Source organism: Saccopteryx leptura, chromosome 11, assembly GCF_036850995.1.
Source record: "Saccopteryx leptura isolate mSacLep1 chromosome 11, mSacLep1_pri_phased_curated, whole genome shotgun sequence".
In the NCBI taxonomy this organism is placed as follows: Eukaryota; Metazoa; Chordata; class Mammalia; order Chiroptera; family Emballonuridae; genus Saccopteryx; species Saccopteryx leptura.
Window position 1 is genome coordinate 45628299 of NC_089513.1, and position 14899 is coordinate 45643197.

Consider the following 14899-nt stretch of genomic DNA (forward strand, 5'->3'; position numbering starts at 1 on the left):
CCATCTCAGGATCCCAGCTCTTCTCTCCACTTGCCTACCACTCTCCTTCAGTCACACTGGCTCCCAGTCCAGTTTTGAGACCTACATTATTCTAATACCATATGTCTCATCCTCTGAGAATATGGAGCATTAATACCTGCAGGAAGCCACTGTGGATCACACTCCTTGGTGGCCAGACACTCAGGACAAGCACCAGTGACCATCAGTAGGAGTCATCTCTCTTTGGATTCTCCTGTTGGCTGATTTGAACAAATCATAAAAATTCCATGGGCTTGTATCCAAAATAGCCTGGAGCTCACCTTCAGGGAGAATATTCCTCATCCTCTTTTGAACTGATTAGAAATGTCACAGAACACTCACAAGAGAGGGCACGAGCCTGGCTGGTACTATTTAGAGCCCACGACAGGCCACCCAGGCATCCCGTGCCTCCCCATCCTCTGCCCCCGCCCCCACCGAGAGCACAGGATGACGTTGCCTCTCTGGACACCTTCTGTCACCCCAGAAGTTCAGAAAGTTCCTGGTGACAGCTCAGGATGCACAGACCCTAAAATAGCTGATTAAGAGGTGGTGCTATTCTAAAAAGTACAGCCTGTTCTGTCTTGAATGCCAGGGGATTGTGTCACGTCATCCATTCCATCACAAAGGGATGCTTTTCCGGCCTTCGGAGTACCAGCTCCCAGTGCCCACTTCATTGAGTGGCTCCTGCATGCACCGGGACCAAGGATACCATCCAGGTGAAAGGTAGGAGTGCCACCCTTGATCCCAAGTGAAGGATATTTGAAAACATTTAATCAAGAGAACAGGTATCCAGCCAGTTGTGTTTGCTATGTGGGAGGAGGAGGCACCGAAACCCTGAAACTCAACAAGACTCCCAAGTAACCTGAAACAGCAAAGAGCGAAGGCTCACTGCCAGGAAAGGAGAGAAACTCCTTTTCCCTCAAGCATGTGACAGGTGACATTAGGGGAGGGGAAAGTGCCCAAGCCCTTCTGCCCCTGCGGCAGGAGCAAGGGTGCCGTGTCCAACCTCAGCTTCCCACCAAAGGGGGAGAATTGATGTGGCTAGAGTCTACCCACCACAAACTGGACATGGCTCAGGCTGCCTGGGTTTGGACCCTAACGCTGCCACTTCCCAACAGCAGTGCACCTTAGGCAGGACACCCAGAACACCCCTGCCTATGCAGAAGGAGGTCAGTGTTCACGTCTAGGCCGCTGGGGTCCCCAAACTTTTTACACAGGGGGCCAGTTCACTGTCTCTCAGACCGTTGGAGGGCCACCACATACAGTGCTCCTCTCACTGACCAACAATGAAAGAGGTGCCCCTTCCGGAAGTGCGGCAGGGGCCGGATAAATGGCCTCAGGGGGCCGCATGCAGCCCGCGGGCCATAGTTTGGGGATGCCTGTAGGGTATAGAATTGTAACAGGGACGTGATGAATGAACATTAAGAGTTTAAACCCTTTTTAAAGGCCTGGCACATATAAAGTGACATGTGTTTGTCACATAAAAAATTAGACTGTGTGGGGGAAACAGCTGTGTTAAGCTTGCTTGCGGGTTTACCAGATGCAAGCACTTTGCCTGATTGGTGCATGAGCCCGTGGCAGCACCATGTGTACATGGCCTGTGTGAGGCTGTGGGTGCTTGCCCTGGGCAGCGGTTTTCCCAGGCCGCTCTACCGCCACTGTGAGGTGCAGTTTTCCTGCTCCCTCGCCCTTCACTGGGTATAACAGATTTTCCTTTGTTTATTAACTCTTTTCTTTTTTTGTTTATTCACTCGCCTATCTTTGAGAGCCTTCAATAAATAGCTATGGCCTTATGCTTTCCAGCTCTGCAGTTCCTCTACCCTCTGCCCGAATTCAGTGTGAACCCGCCTGGCCTCGGCCACCAGCATTACAGACTGCCAGCCTACCCCCTAAGGGCTTTCATCTAACCATCACTCTGCTGCTCTTCTGAGTTGTTCAAGCCTCAGTACCAGCAACAGAAATCCTCTTATGCATCAACTCTTCTAAGACTGAGAGACTAAAGATACTGTGAGTTCTGCAGATTTTCAAAATGGTTTAAAAATGTACAGCCCTGGCTGGGTAGTTCAGCTTGTTAGAGCATCATCCTGACATGCCACATTTGTGAGTTCAATCCCCAGTTAGGGCACTTACGAGAATCAACCAATGAATACATAAATAACTGGAACAGCACATTGATCTTTCTCTCTCTCTCTCTCTCATCAATAAATGAAGCAAATCTAATGTAATAAGTGTACAAGAAAACAAAGGCAGAGCCTACCCTGCAGTATAGGTTAGGTCATTCAGTCAGATCATTCCTTTCTAACTATCAAGAGGCAAGGAATGCCTGTGATCTGGGGAGCTCTTCTAAGAGTAAACTTGAGCCTGGCCTGTGGTGGCACAGTGGATAAATGCATCGACCTGGAATGCTGAGGTCGCCAGTTCGAAACCCCAGGCACATATGAGAAGCAGCTACTACAAGCTGATGCTTCCCTCTTCTCCCCGTCCCCCTTTCTCTCTCTGTCTCCTCTCTCTAAAATAAATAACTAAATAAGTAAAATCTTTAAAAGTAAGGTTGAGAAGAGACAAAAGAGTTTTCTTTCTCAATCTCTAAGTATTTCAAACTACATAGTAGATGACAGCAATGATTATAATCATCAGCTTCTGAAGCAGGAAGAAGCTTTTCTCATGACAACAGAAGGCGGGAACATCCTTGGGTCTAAAATGTCAAATGTTCTGCAACCTGTTTCAATATTGGGGGGGGGGGGAGATTTATTCATTACAAAAGAAATTTAGCTGATCTGTTTAGGGACACACTATGAGCCAAATTGCAACTCTGGGCTACGGGGTGCACCTGTGAAAACAGACTCCCGCCTGGACCTGCCAGAGCCTGGAGCGTGTGTGGCTGTCGCCATCCACGGAGTGTGGGAGGGAGGGGGTGCAGGCAGGCCTGGGGGGGAGGCTCTGCCCACAGCTGGGGCTCGGAGTGCCTTCACTAGGACTTAGACCTGAGTCTCAAACACGGCGGGATTTCCTACTGCAGAAGCTGCGAGATGACATGATATCTTTATATCCCTGCTCCCCTTTACCATTTTTTTTAACGAAATGTCTACATCCACACAAGGATCTCACCTCAGGAGTGCTGTATCTGCCACCTGCAGTGGGAAACCTTTTTAGGATTTGAGTGGTATCTGTGCTGGGACACACCTCTTACGTATTACCATTTTAAGACATATAATGAGAGAAACAGGAATATGTGTTTTCTCAAGAGGAATGTCTCAGGAACATGAAACCAAACACATACTCAGAGGAAATGTCTGTTCAGCTTCAAGAAACAAAAATGAACAAGAATATAAATCATGAAGAAGAAGAAGAAGAAGAAGAGAGGAGGAGGAAGAGGAAGAAGAAGAAAGAGGAGGAGGAGGAGGAAGAAGAAGAAGGGGAAAACCTTAGGTGAAAGGCAGGTGTGGCCAGGCTTTACTTTGCTCATAGGTAAGAAGGAAGTAAATATTAAATAATATTTGTTATTTTGTTACACACACACTCATTTCTTCACTTAACAAATACTGCTTCAGCACCTGCCGTGTGCCAGGCATGTTCTAAGTGCTGAGGATCTGTCAGTGAACCCTGCAGATAGTAATCTCTGCCCTCATGATACTCAGTTCTCACGGAGGAGAATGACAGCAAATGAAGCACACGCAATATTCATGATGCCAAGTGCTATTGAGGAGAATAAAACAGGGAAGTACCGTCTCCAGGCCAAGTAGAAAACTTTCACCAGAAACTGAACACTGCTGACAACCTCTTACTAAAATCTATTTTTTTTTTTTTACTTATTTAACAGAGACAGAGAGAGAGTCAGAAAGAGGGACAGATAGGGGCAGACAGACAGGAAGGGAGAGAGATGAGAAACATCAATTCTTTGTTGTAGCTCCTTAGTTGTTCATTGATTGCTTTCTCCTATATGCCTCGACTTGGGGGGCTACAACAGAGTGAGTGACCCCTTGCTCAAGCCAGCAACCATGGGGTCTTGTCTTTGATCCCACACTCAAGCCAGTGAACCCGCGCTCAAGCCGGGTGAGCCTGTGCTCAAGCCAGCGACCTCGGGGTTTCAAACCTGGGTCCTCTGCATCCCAGTCTGACACTTTATTCACTGTACCACTGCTTGGTCAGGCTAAAATCTATTCTTTAATTTTAGTTGACATACAATATTATATTAGTTTCTGGTGCACAACATAGTAATTAGACATTTATATGCCTTACAGCATGATCACCACAGTAAGTCCAGTATCCATCTAGTACCATACATAGGTAATATAATTATAATGGACTATATTTCCTATGCTGAATACTAGATTCTCATAACTAATTTTATAATGGCAGTTTGTACTTCTAAATTCTTTTACCTTTTCGCTCCTGCCCTCCTATCTGGTGACTATCCTCTGGTCTCTGCATCCATGTTTCTGTTTTGTTTTGTGTGGGTTTTTTTTACAGTCCAAATATAAGTAAAATCATGATGTCTGTGTGTGTGTGTGTGTGTGTGTGTGTGTGTGTGTGTGTGTTATTGATTTTAGAAAGAAAGGAAGGGAGAAAGAGAGAGAGAGAGATCAATTTTTTGTTCCACTTACTTATGCGTTTATTGGTTGGTTCTTATATGTGCCCTGACCAGGAACTGAACCTGCAATTTTAGTCTATCAGGAGGATGCTCTAACCAACTGAGAGCTACCTGGCCAGGACTATATTTGTCTTTCTCTGTCTAACTTCTTTCACTTAACATAATACCTTCTATGTCCATCCATGTTGTTACAAATGGCAAGATTTTATTTTTTTTACGGCTGAGTAATATTCCATTATATATAAATATAATATATTTTTTATCCATTCATCTATCAATGATCATGTAGGTTGTTACAATGAACATAGAAATGCATATATCTTTTGAATTAGTGTTTTTGATTTCCCGCTGGAACCTTGAACTTGGACTTTCCAGAGTCCGTAATTGTGAGAAAATGAATTTCTGTTGGTTAAGTCACCAGTTTGTAATATTTTGTTATGATAGTCCAAGCCAACTTGAGTTGGCTACCAAGAAATGGAAAGCTGTTGTAACAAAATACTTAAAAATGTGAAAGTGGCTTTGGAGATGCATGATAGGAAAATTCTAAATTGCCATAAAGGGATTATTGGTAGAAATCTGGATGTTAAAAGTGATCATGCCCTGGCCGGTTGGCTCAGTCGTAGAGCGTCGGCCTGGCATGCAGGAGTCCCGGGTTTGATCCTGGCCAGGGCACATAGGAGAGGCGCCCATCTGCTTCTCCACCCCTCCCCCCTCTCCTTCCTCTCTGTCTCTCTCTTCCCCTTCCGCAGCCGAGGCTCCATTGGAGCAAAGATGGCCCGGGTGCTGGGGATGGCTCTGTGGCCTCTGCCTCAGGCGCTAGGATGGCTCTGAATGCAACAGAGCTACGCCCCAGATGGGCAGAGCATCGCCCCCTGGTGGGCATGCCGGGTGGATCCCGGTCGGGCGCATGCGGGAGTCTGTCTGACTGCCTCCCCGTTTCCAGCTTCGGAAAAATGAAAAAAAAAAAGTGATCATGGTGAGAGCTCAGAAAGAAAAACGGAGAACAGAAAGATAGCCTTCCCCTTAGACAATACAGACAATCAAGAACAGAATGTGGTGGAAACAGGGGCATTAAAGGCTATTCTGGTGAGGTCTCAGGCGGAAATAAGGGACATGTTATTAGAAGCTGAAGGAAAGGTGATCCTAGTTATAAAGTGGCAAAGGCCTTGGCTGATTGTGTTCTAGTGTTTTGTGGAAGGTAGAACTTGCAAGCAGTGAAACCGGCTGTTTAGTTGAGAAGATGTCTAAACAAAGTTCTGAATAAGTGACATGGTTTCCTTCTACCACTTATAACAAAATGTGAGAGGAGAGAGATAATCTAAGGGAATCTTTAAGCAAAAAGGAAACAGAACTTAAAGATTTGAAAAATTGTCACTTTATTTATATTGGAAAAAAAATGAGAAAAAAAAGTGTTGTGAAGAAAACACTAAGGATGTGGATGAAACACCATTTGATAAGGAGATCTATATGGGTGCAAACCACAGATTTGACTACTGCCATTCAGAGGTCATCAGCACTGCCTCCATCTTGGTTTCAAAGGGTAAAGCCGCCACTGGTTTCAACAGGCTGAACTGCCACCTCCCAGAACCTGGGTGGGAAGCAGGGGACACAATTCAGCCCATAACATTCCACCCCTGGCCCCCTAAATTTGGGTCCTTAATGTATACAAAATATTCTTTCCATCCCAATGGCCCAAAAAGTACAAGGGAGGTGGGGGGGGGGAATCTGCTGCCTACTACTGCATGGGCTGAAGCTTTGAGCAAGTTCCAGGCCCAGGAGGACAAAAGACATCGATGCAGCCTCACCACCAGGCTCTGAGCCAAGCTGCCTGCCAGCTCTGTGACCTAGTCTGTGATATCCGCAAATCACGGCAGGACCAAAGTTCTGAAAAATCAGTTGAGCCTGGTTCTGACCTGGGGAGTCCAGAAAACTGGTGGAGGAGACCTCAAAACCACTAGAGAGGGAGGGGCAAGCCGAAGGAGAAAACTAGTTCAATGAAAGAAAGCCAACAAAATCAGTAATGAGAACAAAACTCATGCCAAATTAAATTCAGTTTATAGCACACAAACAATATATATGGGATGCTCAAATGATGAAATAACTTTACTTTTAAAAGTAAGAGAAATTATGAGACAAAAGCAGTAAGAGATGAAACATGAAGAAATGAATATAAACAATTTAAAATCTCGGAAATAAAAAGTATAGTCATTAGCACTGTCAGTGTAAGAGATGTCCAAACCTAACTTATAGAAAATTTTAATAAAAATTTATATAAGCCATACTGATCACAATACCGGGAAGCAAGATCTTAAATGTTTGGGAGAATGACAGTTTGCAGTTTCCTTTATGCATTTGGAGTTAAGGAGGGAATTTAAGGAAAATTACAGGAAGATGGGAGAAAACAAGGCAAGGACTGTATTACAGGATGATTAACAAGGTTATATGTTTTTTGAGGGTGGTTACACTTTCTAGGAGTCTAGGAAATAGGATTACTTCTGGTATTTCAAACGTGTTAATCTAGATGTGTAAGAACAATAGACAGGGTTTGCTTAAAAACCTTTTATTAAAGAAGTTAAATGCCTGGGACGTGACTAGCCACCCTGAACTGCCCAGATAGGAATTTATGATCAGATCACCCTGTGAGGTTACTTTTGGTTAGATTCATTCAGCATCCCTTTTTTTTTGTTCACAGTATAATAACAAAAAATGGCATTGAACTCTGGACGCACATAAAGAGAGAATAAGTTTAAAGGAAATAGTCCTGAAGAATATAGGTCTGTACTCTTTAAAATGGTCAAAAGTGGGGGGCTTATAGGGAGGAAAAGAGTAAGGAATTGTTCCAGACTGAAGGAGATGGAAGAAACATGGCAACTAAATGCATCCTGTGTTTCTGGATGAGATTCTGGACCAGAAACAAACAAAAATGACATTAGTGGGACATTAGGCAAAATCTGAATGGATCTGTGGATGGTACAGTAGTGATATATCAATGCTGATTGCAATGTTGAGTCAGAACTTACTCTATGGTTATGTAGTAAAATGTTGGGGAAATACACTGTAAAATATTTGGGAGTGATGGAGATTGTGTCTGCAGCTCATTCTCAAACAGTTCAGATGAAAACTAATGATATTCATTAGAGAGCGTTGGTGGGGAGGGAAATGGGTGAACATGGTCAAAAGGTACAAACTTCCAATTATAACATCAATAAGTTCTGGGGATGCAATGTATTGTAATTTATAGCATGGTTACTATAGTTAACAATATTGTAATATATTTTTGAAAACTACTAAGAAAGTAGAACTTTAAAATGTTCATCATGCCTGACCAGGAGGTGGTGCAGTGAGTAGAGTGTCAGCCTGGGATGCTGAGAACCCAGGTTTGAAACCCTGAGGTCACTGGCTTGAGCGTGGGCTCATTCAGATTGAGAGTAGACTCACCAGCTTGAGTGTGGGGTTGCTAGCTTGAGTGTGGGATCATAGATACGACTCTATGGTTGCTGGCTTGAGCCCAAAGGTCGCTGGCTTGAAGCACAAGGTCACTTGAGCAAGGGGTCACTGGCTCGGCTGGAGGCCCCTGGTCAAGGCACATATGCAAAAGCAATCAATAAACAATAAGGTGCCACAACTATGAGTTGATGCTTTTCATCTCTCTCTCTCTTCTTGTCTGTCCCTGTCTGTCTGTCTGTCTGTCTCTCTTTGTGTGTGTCTTTCTCTGTCTCTCTCTCCCTCTCCCCCCAAAAAAGAAAATGCTTATCACAAGAAAGAAAATTGTAACTATGTAAGGTGATGATGAATGTTAATTAAACTTATTGTGATAATCACTGTTGTAATATATACCTATATCAAATAATTATGTTGTATACCTTAAACCAACACAATGCTATATGCCAATTAAATCTCAGTAATACTGGAAAAGATTATTAGGGAGAGATATAAAATAAATGGAGCTCATGAAATGAGAGATCTGGGTGGGAAGACAAGCTTTATTTTACTGTTCTTTCAACTTCTCTGTAAGTTTTAATTATTTCAAAATAAACTATTTAAAATATAATAAAACATCAGGATATAAATTACAGCCTAGGAAATATAATCAACAATATTTTAGTAACTGTCAGACTACATAGACTTATTAGTGTGGTACTTTGTAAGTTATTAAATGTTTTAACACTATATTGTATACACACTCGAGTTCAAAATAATACTATGTCAACCATAATTCAAAAATTTGAAAAAAACTAAATTAATTTAATTAATTGTTTTTTTAAAAAGAAAGTAAAAAAGCGAATGATTTTTTTCCCTTTAAATGAGAAGCAGGGAGACAGAAAGACAGACTCCCACATGTTCCCCAACCAGGATCCACCTGGCAAGCCCCCTATGGGACAATGCTCTGCCCATCTGGGGCCCTTGCTCTATTGCTTGGCAACCAAGCTCTTTTAGCTCCTGAGGCTAGGCCATAGAGCCATCATCAGGGTCAACTTACTCCAACTGAGCCATGGCTACAGGAGAGGAAGAAAGAGATAAAGAGAGAAAAGGGAGAGGAGGAAGGGTGGAGAAGCAGATGGTCACTTCTCCTGTGTGCCCTGACAGGGAATCAAACCCAAAGACATCCACACACTGGGCTGATGCTCTACCACTGAGCCAACTGGCCAGGGCCAAATATTTTTTAATTCATTCATTGATTTGAGAGAGAGAGAGGAAGGGAGAAGACAAAGAGAAACATTAATTTGTTGTTCCACTTATTTATGCATTCATTGGTTAATTGTTGCTTGTGCCTTGACTGGGGATCAAATCCACAATCTTGGCATATCAGGATGACGCTTTAACCTGGACAGGATGAGTCTGAACAATAATCCAATCTACCATAGGTTGTTAAAATGATCAAATAAATTTGTCAAGGTGCTTTGCACTAAAATATTTAATAAATGTTAGTTCTTTTCTCCTTATTTAAAAAATAGTAAAATATAAATAAGGATTTCATGATATGTTTATGTGACCCAGTATAGTGTCAAGTAGGAAAAGCTGATTCTTGACACCAGTATTTCTTTTTTATTTTTTTAATATTTATTTATTCAATTTTAGAGAAAGACGAGAGAAAGAGAGAGACAGTAGGGGGAGAAACAGGAAGCATCAACTCCCATAGGAGCTCCAGTGGCACAATCGGTTAGCACGCGGTACTTATACATCAACTCCCATATATGCCTTGACCAGGCAAGCTTAGGGTTTCGAACCGACAACCACAGCATTCCAGGTCGACACTTTATCCACTGTGCTACCACAAGAAGCCAAGATACCAGTATTTCTTAATCAAACAAGAAAATGTTTGTCTTACTACCTAAAAAAAGAAGGAGGGAGGGAGGGAGGGAGGGAGGGAGGGAGGGAGGGAGGGAGGGAGGGAGGAAAGAAGAGTCCAATTAACCTTTATCTCAGAAATGCAAAGAGTAAGATTGTTACCCATGCATGTCAATGGTGAATTGATTTTTACCGCTTTTACTTCAGAAGGCAAAGTCTCCATAAAGTGTCTGAAGCTTTGACTGTACCCACCTGAAATGAAGACATAACACTACTTTTTCTGCTCTGCCAGCTGAGTTACTGAAGAGAGCAGTATGCAAAGTGAGAGAAGTCACAGAAAGACAAATACCGCCTGATTTCACTTATATGTCGAATCTAAAAACACCAAATCATAGAAACAGAAAGTAGAATGGTGGTTACCAGGGGATGGAGGGTGGAGGACAGGACAGATGTTGTTTAAGGGTAAAAACTTGCAACAAGTTTTAAATTGGCCTTAGAGATCTAACACACAGTACATTGAAAATAGACAACAATATCATGTTATAATCATCAAACTTGCTAAGCCTGGCCTGTGTTGGCGCAATGAATAAAGTACGAACTGGAATGCTGAGGTTGCCAGTTCAAAACCCTGGGCTTGCCTGGTCAAGGCACGTACAACAAGTGATCAATGAACAACGGAAGTGAAGCAACTATAATTTGATACTTCTTGCTATGCCCCTCTATAAAATTAATAAATAAAATTTTTTAAAAACTTACTAAGAGAATAGAATTTAATTATTCCAACCACTGAAAAGAAATTATAATTATGTAATGTGATAAAGGTGCTAATTGCTACTACAATGGCAATCATATAGCAATATATAAATGTATCAAATTAATATGTTGTACACCTTAAATTTGCACAATGTTATGTCAAATATATTTCAATTTTTAAAAAAAAAAGATGTGAGAAACTCTTATTTGCCTCAGTTATTCACTTCTCTCTATATTCACGCCCTTTAGCTGTGACTCTGCAGCTGTTTTAGGGTCTGTTTGGGATTTATTTATTTACTTACTTACTTACTTTTTAAAGAATATAGTGTTAGATTTCTTAAATTAGCAACAATAAAAGTTGTTAAGTGTTTACTATATGGATGCAGTGTTCATTTGACTAGATTTCCTTACAGGATTTCTAGGGGGAATTAAACGTAGAGATTTTACATCACAAAAGCAGGATACTGTGTGAAGTATTCAATATCCTACATGTGGTTGAAAGAGTTAGATCCACCAAACAGTGTTGTTTTTCTTTCTGTGATAACAGAGAAAACGTGGATGGCACATTTTAAGAGTGACATGTGTAAACGAGAGTGCTTCCTCAGGAAGCGACTAGATGGCAAAGGGTCTGGGAAACGGGCCTATAAGGACCAGTAAAGGAAGTGAAGGTGTTTACACTAGAAGGAGAAGGTTTCAAGGAAACACAAGAACTGCTTTCAAATCTTCCATGAGATAGAGTGCGGAAAAGGGATCACATTGAGTCTGCGTAGTTCAAAAGATCAAACTAACCAATAAACAAAGTTCATATGATGGAAGATTTTGGGTTAAAAAGGGAAATTCACCAATGATTTGAGTTATATAGCAGGGAGCGGGCTGCTGCCTTGCGAACCAGTGGGCTCCTACTCTTGGACACCCAGGAACAACATCAAAGCTTTGGAGAAGTGATTCCTAAATTAAGTAAAAACTAACACCAGATGATATGGAAAGACTATTCCAAGTCTAAGCTAGTATTATGACATCTCCAAAATTACAATCCCTTTGATTTATTGTACTTACTACTGAATATTGAAATATTTACTTTATACATAAATCTCAGAAATGCACCTGTAGTGAGGTCAGTCTGCATATAGTGACATTTACAAACTTCAATGCTACATCCACGCTCTCCAGGGAGGTAGACATGACCTGGGCAGAGTAAGGAAGAAAAGCTCAAAGGAATTAAATGTGCCAAGAAGGGTTGTGTGTGCGTAACAGCAGCTGTTTGAATATATGCTTTAGCTTAGTTCATTAGAATGTCTTTAGGGACAGGGGAAGTGGGTGCAGCTGGAAAGGCATGAGGAAGTCCATGGTGGCGCTGGCACAGGTCTGTACCTTGATTAGGGTGGTGGTCGCTCAGGTCTGCATGTGTGATAAAATTGAATAGAATTCTCTCTGTCTCTCTCTCTCTCTCTCTCTCTCTCTCTCTCTCTCACACACACACACACACACACACACACACACACACACACACACACACGCACGCATGTAAAAACTAGTGAAGTCTGAATGAAACCTGTAGGCTTGTTAGCAGTTTTGTCCCAATGTCAATTTCCTGGTTTTGATATTGTACTAAAGTCGTTTCCCACACAGGGATGCTGGGGAAGCCTAAAGCTAGTACTCTCTTTGCAGCTTCTTGTGAGCCCATAATTATTTCAAAATAAAAAAGCACAAAACAAAAGGAAAGAGAAGAAGGTGACGGAAGAGGAGGAGGAAGAAGATGGGCCATTCAGTCGCTTGCCTCGAAGCTGTGGAAGAAAGGGGGACTATAAACGGAGAAAGAAGGAAAATCCCACCAGGAAGGGGCTACTTATTTCCTGGGTCTCTCAGCTGCAGTAAGTCTCTGATAGATTTCCTTCTCTATTCTTGCCTCCCTCAAACATCGTCCTTTTGGCAGACTGTCTAAAAAATCTAACCAAGTATCTCTGCAGCTTGTTCATCATTAGCAGAGCACCTTTCCCCGACAGTCTCCCCCACCGCATGAACTTGATCGTACAAGGCTGCCTGGGCACACCTTGCCTTAAATCCTTCCTCTCAGTGGGCTCGTGTTGATGGCGCTGCCTGGTATACCTTTTCCCTTCACCTTCATCGAACTCTTCCTCCTCTTAAAGTGATCAACTGAGAAACCTGGATTCTGAGGTACCTGTCTTCCCCTGTTCCAGGACTGAGCTAAGTTTTCTCTTGGCACACTGCTTGCTCCTGTCTAGGGAGAACTCAGTTCCATCTGCGCACCACCCACTCAGAACAAGAGCCCGAACAGTTGAAATGGAGGCTGAACACAAGACACCAGGTTTGGCTAGACCAAACATTATGAGGGAATTACAGCATCCCTTCTTTCTAGCCCTCAATTTGCAACATGGTTTTAAAATGATATGTTCACACTGGTCTCCCCCTAGACTGAGGGTTCTTCAAAACAGAGATAGATGGTCTTTCTTCTCTGGACCCGTGACGCCCATCAGAGTGCATAGCACACAGGGTTGTTATGGAACAAATTGATGTCCTGCTTACCTGACCCAGAGGACAGACTTCCTGCGCACACTATGTTTAGAAACAGCTACTTCACACCCAAGACCTGGAGTCAGGATGAGTAGCCCTTTACCAAGAGTATGAAAAGGCAGACAGAGAAATCATTGCACCCAAAGTTGGTGGAGACCAAAGACAGCGTTAGCATTCGAGTTCCCTCAGAGGGAGGCTGTGGAGGCTGCAAGCCAGAGCCGATGGCTCGGCTTCTGGCCAGGATGGGAGAGGCGGTCAGCACAGGGCAGTGACCAGGCACACGGCCAAGGTCAGGGCCGTTCACAAACCTAGGAACCTGACCGGAGTGTAGTTTTTCTGAAGACAGAGAGAGAAGTGTCTCGCATAACATAGAGATCTTCATCAAACTTAGAAATGCGCTGTTGAAATCAAGTCACAGCAGCAGAAAAGCCGTAGCAATGAAGGTAGAAAGTATACATATCTCAAAAGCAGCCTGCCCCTGCAGCTGGCCTGAGTCCACATGTGGAACAACACAGAAGACTCAGACCACAAAGACTCATGGGTAAGCCAAGGAGGGAATGACATCTAGGAGAACCAGGACAAGGGTTGGCCAGTCTCTCCCATTCCGGGTGACACAGAAACCACAACTAACACTTCAGGGGTCTTTTTGAAGTCCCCCCCGTATTGGAAGTACTTCTCAAATTAGGTTTCCAAACTTCTGAGTGACAGACCCTCATCTAACTACTGTGAAAGGAGAAACCACTTAAACTAATGGGGAATTAATTATTCATCATCTTAACCTGATTTTAATGCCTTTACTCAGACTGCCCATAAGCGAATCTCCCAGGCCTCCAATCTCACAAACACTGGTTGCCCGGTGGGGCTCTCTAACTTATGAAATTCTAGAAATCCAGGCTCCATCTGATCTTGCTCAGCCTCAGTGACTTAACCATAGTTTGCACTTGGGAAACCCGTCAAGTACATGTGACCTGAGAAGTTAACTATTGAGGAAGAAGAGGACAATTAGTTATTTGATGCTTTAAAAAGGACCTAAGAGGCCCTGGCCGGTTGGCTCAGCGGTAGAGCGTCGGCCTGGCGTGCGGGGGACCCGGGTTCGATTCCCGGCCAGGGCACATAGGAGAAGCGCCCATTTGCTTCTCCACCCCCCCCCTCCTTCCTCTCTGTCTCTCTCTTCCCCTCCCGCAGCCAAGGCTCCATTGGAGCAAAGATGGCCCGGGAGCTGGGGATGGCTCCTTGGCCTCTGCCCCAGGCGCTAGAGTGGCTCTGGTCACGGCAGAGAGATGCCCTGGAGGGGCAGAGCATCACCCCCTGGTGGGCAGAGCTTCGCCCCTGGTGGGCGTGCCGGGTGGATCCCGGTCGGGCGCATGCGGGAGTCTGTCTGACTGTCTCTCCCCGTTTCCAGCTTCAGAAAAAAAAATAAAAAATAAATAAAAAAATAAAAAGGACCTGAGGTTCCTATGCATACAAATGCACTCTTTCAGGCAACCAGGGCAAATGAGGCAGGTCAAGTCTGCTTCCTCAACACATTGCTCAGCCCGCCCCTTCTCCTCACAGGCTGCCCTGGCATTCAGTGAGACCTGACTGTTTTGTTTGTACAATTACATTCTGGAGAAGAGGGCTCTCAACCAGCAGATATGAGTCTCCTTGTCTCTACCCACACATACACAGTCTCCCAGCCCTTTAGGGTACCACCTCTGAAATGTAAAGCAGTGGGAA

General features: G+C 43.5%; 1 long non-coding RNA gene across 2 annotated transcripts; it reads left to right on the forward strand.

The window, feature by feature from the left end:
• The first annotated feature begins 636 nt into the window (after positions 1–636).
• LOC136383208 (uncharacterized) lies at positions 637–14269 on the forward strand. Of its 2 annotated transcripts, none has more exons than XR_010747375.1 (3): positions 637–741; positions 1822–2025; positions 12320–14269. It is a non-coding gene; the product is annotated as an uncharacterized lncRNA (long non-coding RNA). The 2 variants fall into 2 exon arrangements; XR_010747374.1 differs by lacking the exon at positions 12320–14269 and adding an exon at positions 10106–10630.
• The last annotated feature ends 630 nt before the right edge of the window (positions 14270–14899 follow it).